General features: G+C 40.6%; 1 protein-coding gene across 1 annotated transcript in view; it reads left to right on the top strand.

Annotated features, from left to right (window-relative positions):
- The first annotated feature begins 5197 nt into the window (after positions 1 to 5197).
- The window catches only part of zbtb44 (zinc finger and BTB domain containing 44), a 58520-nt gene continuing 47219 nt past the window's right edge, over positions 5198 to 16498 (top strand). Inside the window, exon 1 of the mRNA XM_023352059.1 lies at positions 5198 to 5503. The gene's annotated coding sequence lies outside the window, so the exon portion shown is untranslated. The remainder of the gene's footprint in view (positions 5504 to 16498) is intronic.

The raw sequence follows: 16498 nt of genomic DNA, 5'->3' as shown, positions 1-16498 counted from the left end.
TCAAGTCAGGATGAGTAGCCATAATGCACACTTATCTGAACCCAAGTCTGTAGAATGCAAGTTATGCTGGAATAACTTCAGTTTTGGTCACACAGAAATAATTCCAAAAATGTTAGTTATTAATTTTAGCAGTGTGAAAAGTTGAAACACATTTAGCTGTACACAGACATAAACTCTGCGTCTGGGCTAGCCTGGTCCGTTCCCACGAGGTATGGCGGACATCCACTACTTTGCAAAGTACCTCCTCAGCGTTTCAATCATCAGCTGGTAGAAGATACTGCATTCTGAGGTCCAAGATAAAATGTTCGGGCGCCATTTGTAACGCTTGGTTGTGTTTAAGGGAGGAGAGGAGGTGGCAGACTCGTCTGGGCGATCAAAAACGCAAAACCACACTGATACTGGGAATTCCACAGTGTTGTCTTTTAATAAACACACTCTTCACCAACCTTACAAAGCCCGGTTGAACGGCTGCTATAATATCAGACATGAAAATGAGCAGAGTTCAAACAACCTGTAACATTACTAAAAAGTTAGGGAGCTAACATGTCCCTCTAGCACGTTTCTCCCACGCTCACTACAGAGAAGCCTTGGCGCATACTTGTGACATCATTAGCAAAACTAGAGTGTCTTAAAGAGACACTACACAATTACTGCTGTTACAGTCCCCTGACCAACAGGGGGCCCTCCACAATTTACTTATTTTTTGTTCATAGAAATAAAAAAAAAAGGGGGCCCTGTCAATTACAAAATGAATCATATTGTATTTTCGAAGATTATTTTTAGCAGTAAAAATTTTATGTTCCCACTCCCAGACCAAAAAGCACACATTTGTCCTGAACCCCCCTGGATCTGCATGAAATGGTTCGTTCCTGCTTAGCTTGACGGTGACGGTGTTCAGCAGCAGTCAGCAGACAAGAATGACTGTGGCAGTTACTGTGCTGCTAAGAAAAATAATAAAGTCAGGTTTTCAAAAAAAAAAAGAGAGAGAAAAAGGCGTCAATTTATAACGCAGTTTTTCTCAGAGACGTGGGTAGACTGTGTGAGATTATTAACCATAGTTAGCTCAGCTACAAACTGTTTGTCTCCATTTCACTAACATTTAATGAATTAAGGAAAAAAATACCAAGATATTCATATAACCTGTCCCTTGTACCTTTTACCACATAACATGTGAGTCAGTCAGCAGCAGCTCTAACTAACCCACGTTCCTCCTGACCCGTCCTCTCCTAAGTGAAATTAAAGCTGCAGTATGTAACTTTTATAAAAATATATATTTTTTCACATATTTGTTAAAACTGTCATTATGTTGTGACAGAGATAATCTACGAAAAATCTATTTACTCTGCCTTCTCAAAGTGCTAGAAACAACAGGTCAGTGGCAGGAGAGATTTAGCGCTGTCAGTTACAATCTCATGTGGCTGCTCATCCTTCCTCCCCCTCGCTCTGTGAAATGTTGCAGCTAGCATAGCCTGTTGTAAATGCTTTGTCTAGTTAGCATAGCTACCAATGACAGCAGATAGACATTTTTCCTGTAATGATAAGTTGTTTTTCCACCATTAACACATTTAGCAGTGAGTGAATGAGTTGATTGACAGCGCTAAGACCCTCCTACTGGTTCTGATTGGTTGTTTTGGCCAGAACGTTGCATTACTAGCAATAGTAATTCAGGGAGCAGGTGGAGGAGATTGATTGTTTTCACAGATTATCTGTCTCATAACAAACTGTCACAACATGGTGACAGCTTTAACAAATATTGAGAAAACATATTTTTTATTAAAGTTATATACTGCAGCTTGAATAAAATGCAACTACAAAGCATTTTATGAGAAGTCTGGATTGTTTCATGTATATTTTGCATGTTGCCTATGACTGTTGCTGGTGGGGAGAGACATTTCAGTAATCTAAAACTAATAGAACAAATTTAAGCAACCTACTTGCATACTGTATGTGGACTGTTGTGTATAAAGTTCATGAGCAGTAAATATTGTGCTAGTTATCAGTATTGGACCAAAGAAAGCAAGACAGTTGCAAGCCTTTAAAATTGTGGCACTTTTGATAGGTCAGATAGACTCAAAAAATTGTAACAGTAGTTTTGGGGGCCAATTTAATTTTTTGTCATGGTGCCCAAGATTCCTGGCAGCGCCCCTGCTGAAACCTGATGGTAACCTTGCACCAAGTCCACCTTAGAGAAAATGGTTGCTCCGGCCCATTGCCTGCCCAAGCCTCCATGGGGCCCTAAGCGAAATTTGGTTTTGGGGCTGTGATGGACCGAGTTGAAAACAGGAGGAGTCACAGGACATATTAGAAAAATAGGGTTGGTTTATTTTAACCCAAAGATTATAACTGACAAAAGATAAACTGAGCTCATAAAAGAGGTCAAAGAAACAAAACTGAACTCAGGCAAAAAATTTAATCAAACTGGCTGCAGGGTAGTGATGTTACGTGATGTGCCGAGGCTTCGAGGCGTGTCGAGTAATGGAGGGGGCGTTTCCGTAAAGCGCGTATCGAGGCTTGCTTCATTTAGGGGAGGAGCCGAAAACGATGACGTCCGAAGCCTCGCTGCCCGGCTGTACCACGTGACTGCTTCGGGAAGTGGCTCAGATGTTGGCGCGGGGTTTGACAGCTTTAGAAACCCCACAGGCTTCTAAAGCGAGTTGCGGTCAGTTGAGAGAGTGGAAAGAGTTTTGATAGTTTGGATAGCAGAGTTTGGATAATGGTTATTTAGTTTGGTGAGTTTAGGAGAGAGAGAGAGAGAGAGAGAGAGAGAGAGAGAGAGAGAGAGAGAGAGAGAGAGGACAGGATAGGAGTAGGATGGAGCCGGCGAGAAAGAGGAGGATTTCTCCTATGTGGGAACATTTTGATTTGATAAGCCCTAACAAGGTAAGGTGAACTGAACATTTGCAGATGCATTAGGTTTGCTTATGAGGAACTGTATTTTTCACTGTTTCTTATTTTCTGTAAAGGTGAGGTGTTTATTGTGCTCCAAGGAGTTGGGGTACAATAATAACACCTCATCCATGTAGTGTCAAAAAAGAGAAATCGTTTGAAACCAAAAACTGTGGAGAAATTGTTGTTTCTTAATAAAAATGCATGAAATCATCCAAGTTACACAAGCATTAGCCTATTCACTACCCCCTCCCTAGTTCCACAAGCACTTTAACTGTCCTCTGCCTGATGAAGCCCATGCCATTTTTCTAGAGTCACAGAAAAACTTTATTACACAACATGCCATATCACATGACACTACTATTTTGGGAATAATTACACACAGAGGATACATTCAAACAATATTTTATTATACACATATGTGTATACATAATTTATGTAGACAAATGATTTCGTCCTACATCTTTTGTGAAGTCATTCTCAAGAGCCATAATAGACAAAAATTCAATGCATCACACGTGTTAAGATACAGCTGGCTGTGATTATACACCTGGCCAGTAGGTGGTTTCGTGTGCACATGAAGCCTCAAGAAATGAACCCTTTCTCGAACCAGTTGGCTCAAGTGGTTCAATGCCTCATGAGGCTTCATCTTACCATCACTACTGCAGGGTAACTGACCTATGTTTGACCTGTTAGGTCAAACATAACTGACCTAACAAAGAAATGACACACTGGGGTTTATATACTGGCTGATCAGACCAATTAAGACACAATAGGGGTAACTAAACAGAATACAATACAATTACAAATAACACAAAACAAATAACAGTACAGCTAAGCTTGGCTAAACTAAAGAACCAAAAATGAAAATCAAAAAATATTAAACTTTAAATACTACCATTTACTTAAATACAAAACTTATATAAACAAAGAAACTACAAATCCCCCCTACCAGCAGGAACTAGTGGTGCAGTCCAATCAGCATTTAAGCCTGCTGAGCCCTGGCCCCCATCTTTTGTCTGGCAACTCCAAGGCAGGTAAGAACTGGCAGGAAAAACAGAGTTAATCTTAAGCAAACAAAATTAACTTTGAGTTGATATAAATACATATGCTAACTAAATGTGTGCGCTAACAAAGAGAACAAATGTATCCAAATCAACTAATAAATGTTCTTATTGAAACTAAAGTGTTGTTGTGTTTGTATGAACAAATAAATTGTGCATAAAAAACGTTACCGACAAAGGAGTGTGGCCATGGATTTGGCCATCACAGGGGCCCTCTAGTTCTGCTAACAATGTGGACTGGCTGCAATCAGCAGTCTGCTCATTAGACACCTGCTATAAACTTATTGTATCTCTGGCAGTGCTGTTTACATTATATACATACAGTATATAATATAGGATACATTTACTGGCCAACTGATTTATCGACCAGTTGATTTCTGATCAACTGATCGTGATCGGCCGATACTTACACGTGAAGCCCATCTTAACCCCTGATCTTATCTTTGTCACCAAAGGTTTATAAATCATCTCTGTCCTTTTCTGCTCTACAGTGAGAGGTTTGACAGACTGACCCACCAGGTCAGGTCTGAACGTTTACAGTTAACGATATTCACCCCGCTGTTGCCAACTCACCAACTTTTTTCCTATATTCAGCGACATTTCAGACAAAAAAAAAAAAAAAAATCATATCAACTAAAACCAAAATCAGCAGTAGCTGCGTGGGGGGGTCCAATTTAATTTTTTGTCATGGGGCCCAAGATTCCTGGCAGTGCCCCTGTGCACAAATAAGGGGAAACGTAGCATCACTGTGTGATTAAAGTGTACAGCAACATAGAATCATTAACATGATTCTATGTTGATGATTCAACATCAACATAGAATGATGTTGCTCATCAACATGACTCATGTTGAGTCATCATCAACATGATTCTATGTAGCTGATTAAATAAAATCATATGGTAATGACAGTGTATACTTGTCTGATAGATATAACCGTCAGTTCGTGCTAAGCGTATGACGATCTGACAGCGTATACTGATCTGACAGAACACCGGAGCGTCGCTGAGCTGCGAGGGACTCAAACACTGCTTGCAGTTTTAATTACAGTTATATCTACGAAAAATAAAAAAAATAAACTAAATGTAATTCTGTTGAAAGGAAAACAGTGTTAATCTTCAACCCATTTTCAACTATCCCATCTGATCTCACGCTGAGACCGTTTTGACTGTAGGAATGAAGTGGGAGTGTTTCGGTTTCCGAGGTGACGCTTGTGTCGCCAAATGTGACACTTCCTGTTTCTTCCAGTATGACAGTGTGTGCTGCGCGTTGCATTGTGGGGGTAAAAATATAGCACAGAGAAGACAACGGGGACCACAAAGGAATGAAAACAGTACCTCGGTAACTTTGAGGACCGAATGGGAATGTGAATTTGTCAGAGCGGCATTCAAACTGTGAGCTGGGGCGGCTGGCAACTGCCTCAGAGGAGCGGGGAATGTGAGCGGGTGTAGCGGCGCAGCTGCAGCAGGGCGCACCGCTGTCTCCGACTGCTTTTTTACAGCTGAGCCACCAGCATCCAGAGGCCCCGGCTGTTTTCCCAGGCCTCCCGCCCAAAGGTAAATTCAATTCTTACTGTCATTTCCAAATGAGGAGAACCCGTGTGTGAGACGCTAACTCTCTTCTTAGTTGCGTCTGCTTTAGGGAGACGATCTGAGTTAACTAACCGTGATATTTGGTCAGGTAGCGTTAGCATAGCAGCTAACGACGGTTAGCTGTACCATCAAAACAAACGGTTGGACACGGCCAAAGCGAAAAGTGTCGACTTCCAAATAAGGTTAGTGACATGTATTGTTTGTAGTTGAGGATGAAGTTACTCAGTTTTGTGCACTGATTTGGGGAAGTTTATCTTACATTAAGACTTAATAGAAATAACAGAGTTAGTAGAACTTATCGATGCAGCCAGCTGTCGATATCTTATTTGGGCAGGTGGGCTCAGAAAAGCTGTTGAAGCTCATCTGACTTGACACTTGAGCTTTAGCCAGTTAGCCCTAAGCTCCCCTTTATAATCATAGCAGATTTGTGTTGAGCATCTTGTCCTCTTTCCCTGCAGCTGATGCTAGCTTTCCTCAACCTGTTTTTGTCCTGCTGATAATGAAAACAGTAGATAAGGAGAAGGTCCCAGTTGATGGCTCCGCCTACTTGCTTTCAGCAAAACTGCATTTTTAAAGATGTATTTGTGGAATGGAAGAGCTCCCATATTTATATTTATACACAATATCTATATCTCTTGCTATAACCCCTTATAGTCCATACATACATAGTCTTGTACATCTGTAAATAAATATTTATATCTCGTAGAGCACTTCTGGATAGATGCAAACTACATCTCGTTGCTTGTACTTGTGACAGTGCAATGACAATAAAGTTGAATTCTACTCTTTAGTTTTTGTCTTTTAAGCTTTATTGACTGTTGCAAAAACACACACACCACGGCAGCTCTAACTGTTTTTCCCCCAGAACCCGACACACAGTATACAAGAGTCTTCTGCTGTAACCACAGTAACAGTAACATAAAGTAACAGAGTTCTATAGAGCTTTGGAACGTGACGTCACTGCTCTAGGCGTAGGGAGATGAGCGCCATCTTGTATGGCCATAAACATAACCGAGAAAACGACTGTCTCACAGATATTTTGAATTTTTGAATCTAAGTTACTTCAAATTATTTAGCAATGTTTCGAACTTGCTGCATTATTGGATGTAATGTCCGATCACACGACCGAAATGGTAAAAAGATGGAAAACGGACTTTCGCTTCACTGTATTCCTGCCTGTAAACAACGCGAGGAGGCTAAACTATCGGAGCTAACGAAAAGGAGACGAATGTCCTGGATATCAGCTCTGAGACATCCTGATATTACGTTCTCCAACATCCCAAGATATCTACAAGTTTGCTCCAGACATTTCCATTCTGGTGAGTGTCTCAATTCGCTCTGTTGGTGTTGTGTCATAATGTTTTGCTATGATTTTGTTCGGGTTTACTCATGTTCAGTTACGTTGAGGTAATTTAAGTGGGTCAACCTTGTTTAGGTTGGGCTTATATTTTTTATGTTGTGTGATGCCCACGGGTGTGTGCTCACAATAGAAAAAAGGAGCATGCATTTCTTTAAATGTTTATGGGGTTAATGACGATGGGTGTAGTAATGGTGTTTCACCAGTAGGTGGCGCATGGAAACTCTGAGCTGCCTGTTGCTCTGCGGTTTCTCATAAGCTCAGAGAAATTGGAGTAACACAGACTGCGTCTCCCGTGTGCTCATTATATTTACATTTTTCAGGTGAGAATAACCTTCAAGTTTGTTTTAATAAAGTACTTTTTGATTATTTGGTACTGTTCGAGAAATGTTTAAGGAAATGCGTCAATGTGTGAAAGATATTGAACGAGTTTTGTTGTGTTTCGGAGCCAGCAGCGGCTAGAGGAAGTAGCTAACATGCCGTGATGCTAGTTGGTTAGCACACTGTAGCGGCGGATAATAGCGGGATATATAGGTGCAACCACTAACAGTAACAGCTTATAAAGGAAGTTGGGATATACTGTATATATTCCATGGTATGAGAGTAATATGCTGTTATTGGGCTCCAGGGTTTATTTGCGTTCTAAACACTGATGAAAGGTTAAATGGTGATGTAATGCATTCACTTAATTAAAGTAATTGGATTCTAAGATAGTTATGCCAGTTGACAATAACTTACAATAACATGAAATATGTCACTGTGTGTGATTAAATATGCATATAAAGTGCAGTGAATTGAAGGTACATGTTACCTGAGGGAATTGTGACAAAATATGATGTTATGGAATTATTTCTGGTTTAAGGAAAGTTAATGTTGATGTTTATGTCAATGATGGAATATGTCTAATATGTACAGTAAATTACTGAACTATAAATTGGGCTGTATTGACAGTTAAATGAGCTGGTTTGTTCAATAAATAAGCTGAGAGAAATTGGAGTAACACAGACTGCGTCTCCCATGTGCTCATTTACATTTACATTTTTCAGCTTCATCTGCTGCTGACGGGTCCGGAACCCTGGTACCCGTTACAGTAGCATAGTCCGAGTTTTGTCAGTGGACATCAAGGTTATTCCATTATTGTGAAGTAAACTATTTTACTAGTGTTATCAAATGTACAGCATTAATACCGATATGTGTTCTGATATGTCCTCTTCAAGGCAAACCGATGTATGAAGTGGATTAGCTCAATCCAGACTGGGTTCCAGCGCTGAATCTGTGTCACTGCGAGGTACATGCCACAACATCTGACCGACATGCACGTAAATTAAAGAGGCGATACAGCAAGACTATGGTGGATCAACAAGTTACAGAGACTGTTTTCATTATTTACCCCAGAAGAGGTAAATAATGAAAACACAGCAGCAGAGGATATAGAAGAGGAGCAAGTTGGAGAGACTGAGGAGGAAACCCCAGGAGAGGAGCTCAGCAAGGCTGCACACTCTGAAGAGGAACATGAACAATTTCTGTTGAAATATGTGTACAGTTGGAAGTGTCTGTTTTCTCTCATTTCATAATTTCATGTGGTAAACATTCATGAAACGTTTGATTCAAGCACTTCAAGTTGCATGTAAACAGGTGATGAAATGAATCACATTTCAAGTAAAAATGTGATATCTAAAATGTTTCAAGTAATAAACATATATGTAATGAAAGATTGTGTTTTAAATAAACATTTTGTGATTAAAGTAAACAATTATATTAAATTTTGCAGTAAACATTTAATGTAACAATCACACCAGATGAAAGAGCCCATCTTTAAACATTTGATGTGTAATTAAACAGGTCAGAGTAAACAATAAAGGTGACAAGTAAATGTTATGAAATAGATCATCACACTTTAAGTAAATATTTGTTGTATTTAACATATTTTAGGTCAGAAGTGAACATGTAATGAAATAGATCCTGTCCTAGAATTGTATGTAATTGAACATTACAGATAACAAATGTGATGATCATCTGAGGTAATACATTTTATGAAAATTTCTTAATTATAAAATTATTTAAATAAAAAAGGGGTCAAAATGTAATAAAGATGATCCATACAGTCTAGTACAGGGGTGGGCAACTCCAGGCCTGGAGGGCCGGTCTTCTGCAACTTTTAGATGTGTCTCTACTTCAGCGTTTCTCAATTCCGGTCCTCAGGCTTCCCTGCCCTGCATGTTTTAGGTGTTTCCCTTATGCTACACACCTGGATTGAATCTAGGGGTGATCAACAGGTTTTTGCAGCACTTGATGGTCATGGAATCGTTTGAATCAGCTGTTCTGGAATAGAGGCACATCTAAAACATGCAGAGCATGGGGGGCCTGAGGACTGGAATTGAGAAGCACTGCTCTACTTCAACACACCTGAGTCAAATAATGAGGTCATTAAATAATGAGGGTCTGGAGAACTTGACTGCACCTAGGAGGTGATTCAGCTATTGGATTCAAGTGTGTTTGATCAGGGAGACATCTAAGAGTTGCAGGACACCGGCCCTCGAGGACCAGGATTGCCCACCCCTGGCCTAGTAGAATAATTTCACACTGATTTTGAGTTAATGGGGCACACGATTTCAAAGCTATTTAAGAAAACATATTATTTAATATTAAAATTATTTATCCATCCATTTTCTTACACCTTTGTCCCCAGTGGGGTCAGGAGGTGCTGCTGCCTCTCCAGCTAACGTTCCGTGCGAGATTCGGGGTTCACCCTGGACAGGTCACCAGTCAGTCACTTAAAATTTTAATAGAGGATAGTGTGCCTCATGTAATAGCATGAATTATCACTTTTTTGTATCAGTTGGTCACAAGGCATTTATTTACAGGAGTGTTTGGTTCGGAAATGGATGGTCCCAATGTAAACCTCCGAGCGCTTGAGGACGGAGCAGTAGAGAACAGCTGGCCGGAATTAGCGTTCATAAATCAGATCAACCTTGAGCTAAATGCTCCTTACTCCGCGGAGCGCCGATATCCAATATCCAACATGAAAACAACTTCACTGCGGTCTGTAACACAAAGAAAACACCGGAATAAAGTTTGTTTTGGTATGTGGCCATACAAGATGGCACCCAGGGACGTAAACGTCACACGCAGTGACGTCAGCTCCAAAGCTCTATATATCCTCCTGACTACCAGGGAAAAAAATATTGTCCAATCACAATTTTTTTTAAATTCCACAATCTTTGTAAGGTAAATAGAAGACTGCAAAAAAAAAAAAATTTGGAAAAAAGTTTTTATTTTTGAAATATCATGTGTCCACTACAGTGGACATCGGAACTCCATACATTTAAAATTGAACCTTGATGGCAACCAGTTTGTCCCAAAGAAAATATCCAAACATCAACATAAGAATGCATTTCACATTGACAAAACTGTCCATCATCACACTAACAAATATTAGTGTGAGTATCATAGCAATTCCTGTGCTTAATTGCTATGATACTTCAAAAAGCAATTCCCCTTCTTGGAAACACAAAGGAACACTTTGTGCACATCACATATGTTTTGCTTGTGCAGCCAGATCTGCGACATCTTGACGCATGTGTTTCGTCCACCATCTCTGTAAGATGGATGGCACCGTAGTGTCTCAGAGCTGCATTTGGCTGTGGTTTCCACTTTTGACGTGGAGGAGTGTAGTCATCTTCACTGTCACTTCCAATTCCTGCTTGGGCCCGAGTAATCAACTCCTCACCAAGGAGCAGTTTGAAGTTAAGCAACTTCAGTGGTTTCTTCCCCAGAAACTGGCAGTCACTCTTATACTGAAGCCATGAGTTGGTAATTGCCAGGTCAAAAAAGTGGAAAACTGCACGCACTGTCCATTTCCGAGTGCGAGAAGCCATCCTGTAGAAACTCAACATTCGGTCAACCAAGTCCACGCCACCCATGTTGGTGTTGTACTCAGCAATTGCTAGTGGCCTTGACACCTGGACAAATCTTTTGTCTTTCTTGGACCATCTTCTGCGTGTGTCCTGAGGTTCAATGCCATAGGCAGAGGATGCCATGACAACTGGCTTGTTGTCCAACCATTTTATGACAGCAACTTCAGAAGGGCTTCGTCTGACAACCATCTCCGATTCACCTCTTCCTTTCTTTTTGAAGGTCTTGTCCTCTATGATCTTACAGTCCTTTGGAATCCTGTTACTCATGAGCGTTCCAGTTCCTGTTAACCCTTTTGTCATCAGGGTATCAAGGAGGTTGATTGTTGTAAAGAACCTGTCAAAGAACAGGTGGGTTCCTTGAGGAACAGACTCTGCCAAATGAAGAACAGCTTGTTCTCCAATGCCATTTCCTCCTGTAACTTGGAAGGTAGTCTTACCTTGGTAGACTACAAAGTCCAAGACCAGACCAGTCAGTGCAGCCAAGACAAACACTTTCAATCCAGTTGGATGTGGTTTGACCGGTACATACTGGCGCACTGGGCATCGACCAGTAAATGGAACCATTTGTTCATCAATGCACAATTTCCCTGTTCTAGGCAGACTCAAACATCCTTGCCTTACTTTGGTCAAGAGGGGCCTGATTCTCCACAAGAGATCACTTCTTTTTTCATCATCTGAGACATCAAGGTCATTGACGATCTTGATGGAGTTTCTAAGCTTGTAAAACCGATTTCTGGTCATAGATTCTGCCACAATTTGAATTCTGGTATTTGAGGCCCAATACATTTGAATGTTTGGGTATCCTAGACAGCCCATGTAAATAGAATTCCCAAAGAATGTCTTCAGTTCATCAGGAGTGGTATTTAATGTTGCTCCAGACACAAGGACTTCACGCTGATTTGTGCACAGGGCCATCACTTCAAACACAGAGTCATCAATGTACTGCTTAAAATAATCCATTGGGGTCCAGTTTTGGCGTGTCATGGCATCATTGCTCTGAATGATGGGAGAATCGCTGTGTTGGAATTGGAATCTTAAAAAAAAAACAATAAAGGAAAATAAAACAAAATTAGAATGAGTCTCAATTTTTAGAGAATAAATAAGTTTTTTTAGAATACAAACTCAAGGTGTACTTCGTATTCTGGCTCCACAGAGGACGCCTACTGGACTGAGATGTGGACTGTCTTGCTTCATCTGACTCTGCATCTGCTTGCCCTGCCTGAATTTCATCCTCAGAGCTCTCTGAATCAACTTCCTCTGCTTCTGCCTGAAACATTGCATCTTCACCTTCTTCATCAGATAACTCAATATCTGAGTCTCCATCAATAATCCGCAGTAAAATTCTCTCTGCATCTGAGAACGACTCCCTTTCTTGTCATTTAAAAAAATCAACAAAAAAACCAAAAAAAAACAGAGGAAATAACTACAAATGTCCACTACAGAGGACAATTTTTCAACTTTTAAATACTACGATAAAATACAGTCAAAATACTTCATAAAATGTTTTAATATGCTGCTAAGAGACTTATTTAGAATATGCCAACAAAATTTTTAACCAAAATTTGCACAATAAGAAGTATTATGGACTTACTTTTTTTCTTCCCATAAAATGTGCTTGTACTGACGGACGCCATTTTCTGAGTGAGGAAAAGTAAGGTTCAAAAGCCCCACCCCTTCACATTTGGTATCATTGAAAAGCCCTAAATGTCCTCTGTAGATAGCAAAAGGAATTAATTCAGTAGTATGCAGTGGGTGGGAGATATTCAAGTTTACAAATGTCCTCTACAGAGGACAAATTTGAACTACTGGTAGTCAGGAGGATATGACATCTCCCCCTTTTTTTATTAGTAATCCCCTCCCCCAAAAAGAGAGCATCTAACAAATTCCTTGAGAGTCTACAAAGTTAATCTCTGAACTGGTTTGCACAAGCATCCATATCTAGTTTGAATTTGTCATGGTGCTCTCGTAGGGGCGGGTGCTCGGACCTCAGTCTCAATCAAGTCCGCAGAAGCAGAATCTAGAGTGATGACTTGTGCTGGGGCACTACTGTCCATCTCAGCAGTTTTAGTTAAAGCAGGTTGTGCAGATGGTTCAGCTCTGAGTAGGGGTGTAGCGTTACAATCATCTCACAATGCAATATGATATATATGATATTCTGATCATGATACAATATATATCACGATATTTGGTAGGCGATACGATTCAATGCACTTTTACAATTTTTTGAAAGGTTTTAGAGGGACAGAGTGATTTTAGTGACATTACGTGTTCCATAGACTTGGATTTAATAAACTGAAAACTGATTAGAAGCACCAACTACACAATATATGTACTAACAATACCTGACCCTGATTGGACAGAGTCTAACAGTCTACAGCTGGACAAAATGAATCAAAGATTCAGTGAGAAAATTAGTTTTCTGTCATTTAATTCATGTGGATTTGACATGAAACTGGCTCTGCCTTACCCCATAGTGATCAACTCCTTGCAGCTGCGCAGGGTCACTTTTCCCCTGCTTGGATCTCTGAGTAGCTGCCTCTCAGACTGCCAGGATCTCATCATACTCTCAGTCTCTGATACTCTTTGTCAGATGCTAATAAGTATGATCAATCCGCCATCGTCATCATGGCAATCCTCACTGCGCCCAGATTCCGGCTGCGGGCTTCCCCTCTTCGTCTTCCGGCTCAAAACAGAGCGCCACTGCATGCTGTGCATTCATTCTACAGGTAATTCTTTATATACAGAACAGAAACCACTAAGCTAAAAACAAATTACGAAGTTGATGCCACCAGTCGCTCCAATATCTAAACTTTGCAATAATGCTGCTTTTGCAGCTACTCTGTTACCGCTTCTCTTTCACGGTTACTTGCGCAACTTTACTTCGTTTCTTAGCAACAAAATATAGCCCATCGTTATTTATTGAAGATTTGAGATATCTAAAAACAAAGGAATCTAATGTTGTGTTTCGTTTCTTTACGTTTGGAAGCTCTTTTCCTGTCACATTCCCAGAAAAAACTGGTTTTTGACATTTCTCTGACATATGGTTTACTTATTTTAGCCTCCTGAGACCCAGAGAAAAAAAAGTTTTTGAATTTCTTTTTTTTTTTACACTACATGACTTTTTGGAGTGAAAAAACATCACTACAATTGAAAAAATTTCAAAACATGTTTTTATTTATTTTTTAGAGTATGTCCTTTGGAGAGGACATCGGGACTCTCTTGTGGCAAATATGAACACATTTTGAGGCAGACATTTACCTCTGAACTCTGACAATCTTTAGTGCTGTAAATTTCAAATGGCTACATCATTTTAAGCCAGTGGTTCAGATTTCCAGGCACCTCATTCAACTTATCAAAAGCAAGCTGATTAGTGTAGTTTAATCAGGTGTGTTAGTTCTGTTTTGGTTTGTGGTAGTCCATAAAGCAGGTTCTTCTTCTTTGAGATGCAGAGGTACATGTTGCATTTGATGCACTTTATGTAGGTTTTTCCAGTGCACCCTTCTGCTCTGCACCTGGAAGTATTAGGATTGTCCATCATCTGTGGCAAATGGACAGCTCCATACTCTTATCTGTCTAAGCTTATCTACTCTTGTCTCAGAAGCCTACGTGTTAGTTTTGGTCCAAAGTGGGCGACGGGCCCTTGCATCCTCAACTTCACTCTCCTCTTCCTCACTTGATGCCTCATCCTCTGAACTCCCGACCTCAAAATCACCGTCAATCTTTCCCTCTTGGTCCTCCTCATCTGACAAATCTATGTCTGAGTCTCCATCAGTAATCCTGTTTAGGATTTTCTCTGCCTCAGTCAGTGAGCTGACTTCTATTAAAACAGGTTAAAAAATAAAAAGCAAATCCTGATGTCCTCTATGGAGGACACACATAAACAGGTTATGTTTTATGCCAACAAATAATTAAACTGCTCTGAAATTCACCTAACTATTCCTTAGATATTCATTTACTAGAAGCAATCTGAATATTAAACTCACAAAGCTCATAATTAGAAAATAATATACTTACCTTTCTTCTTTTGATAAAATGTGCTCACAGGGATGGCAGCCATTTTGAAGAATCAGGAAGAAAATTCTAGAAAAGCCCCACCCCCACACATGTCATATCATTGGAGAGCCCAGGATGTCCTCTCTAAGGACCAACAGGATTTAACACAGTGGCATGTATGATTTCAGAGTTATGAACAAAAAACCTATGTGCTCCACAGAGGACAAAAATGTATTGCTGGGTCTCAGGATTAGCATAACTCTGGTTTTACTTGGCCTATTAACACAATTTAAAAACTGGTACTCCAGTACTCAGATGTTGTTTTGTTACCCATTCTGCTGCAAGTTGGCTCAATTTTGACGCACAAGACGTAAGCGGTAGTCCGGTTTAGGATTTTCAAAATAAAAGATCCGGAAGTAGTTCATGATTTCTTGCGCGGCCCGGTACCAATTGGTCCGCGGACCGGTGGTTGGGGACCACTGGTCTAAAGGCCTCCGTCAGCTGCTGTGGCCATTCTAAGACTGTCCATCCTGGATGGTGATGCAGGGATGACTTGGATTACGGCAGCCACATAACTGTCCAGCTCTGTGTGCATGTCCCTCTTTTCTTTGTCATGTGACAGTGGGCTTCGAGGCAGAGCATCAATGATGACGAGCGTTTTTCTTGGTACATATACTGCTTCAGGTTTGTATCTCATAAGTCTCATGAGAAGACGCTGACACCTCAAGGGAACATTATCGATGCTCTGATTATTTACTAATGGCACCAGTGCTTTGTGATCAGTTTCCAGCTTGAACTGATCCAGACCACAAAGATATTTGTCAAACTTCTCACAAGCCCACACACTAGCCAGACAGTCTTTTTCTATCTGTGTGTAGCGTGTTTTAGCATCTGAGAGGTGTCTGGAGCAGTAGGCAATCGGCCTCCGTTCTTCTCCATGAAACTGGAGCAGCACTGTGCCCAGCTCATAACTGCTTCTGTCTGCTGAAACTGCTGTGGGTTTGGGGATGACCTAGAAGGCAAGGACTGGAGCTGTAGTCAGCATGTTTTATTTTCTCTTAGGCTGAGTGCTGCACAGGGCCCCAGGTTCAGACGTTATTACTCCTCAACAGTTCATACAAGGGTAGCCCTACAGTGGCAAGGAAGGAAACAAACTTCCCAAAGTAGTTCATCATTCCCTGGACTGTTTTAAGCTCCTGCACATTTTCAGGTGGTGATAGCAGCTGAAAAGCTTCCTTCTTTTCTGGATCTGGCCTGACCCCTTGATGACTTGTCCCAGAAAGCGCAACTGGCTCTGTCCAACAGTGCATTTTTCCTTGTTTAATTTGAGACCAGCCAGTTTGATGTGCTGCAGCACCCTTTCTAGCCAGTGGTCGTGTTAGTCTTTTGTTGCTCCATGTATATCAGAATATCGTCCATGAAAACTTCCACACCCTCAAGCCACTCCAATATCTCCACGATTTTCCGTTGGAAGATCTCAGGTGTGCTGGTGATGCCAAATGGTAACCTCTTGAAACAGTACCTGCCAAATGGAGTGATGAAAGTTGTTAATCTGCAGCTTTCTGGGTATAGTGGGATTTGCCAGAACCCACTGGCTGGGTCAAGAGAGAAAATATTTATTTTAGAGGTCATCTCATCTGGAGTGGGCAATACATAGAGTTCGCTTTTCACTGACTTATTTAATTTAGTTAA

Source organism: Xiphophorus maculatus, chromosome 18 (assembly GCF_002775205.1).
Source record: "Xiphophorus maculatus strain JP 163 A chromosome 18, X_maculatus-5.0-male, whole genome shotgun sequence".
Taxonomy (NCBI): Eukaryota; Metazoa; Chordata; class Actinopteri; order Cyprinodontiformes; family Poeciliidae; genus Xiphophorus; species Xiphophorus maculatus.
Note: the sequence above shows the minus strand (reverse complement) of the source record. Positions and strands in the feature narration are given on the sequence as shown.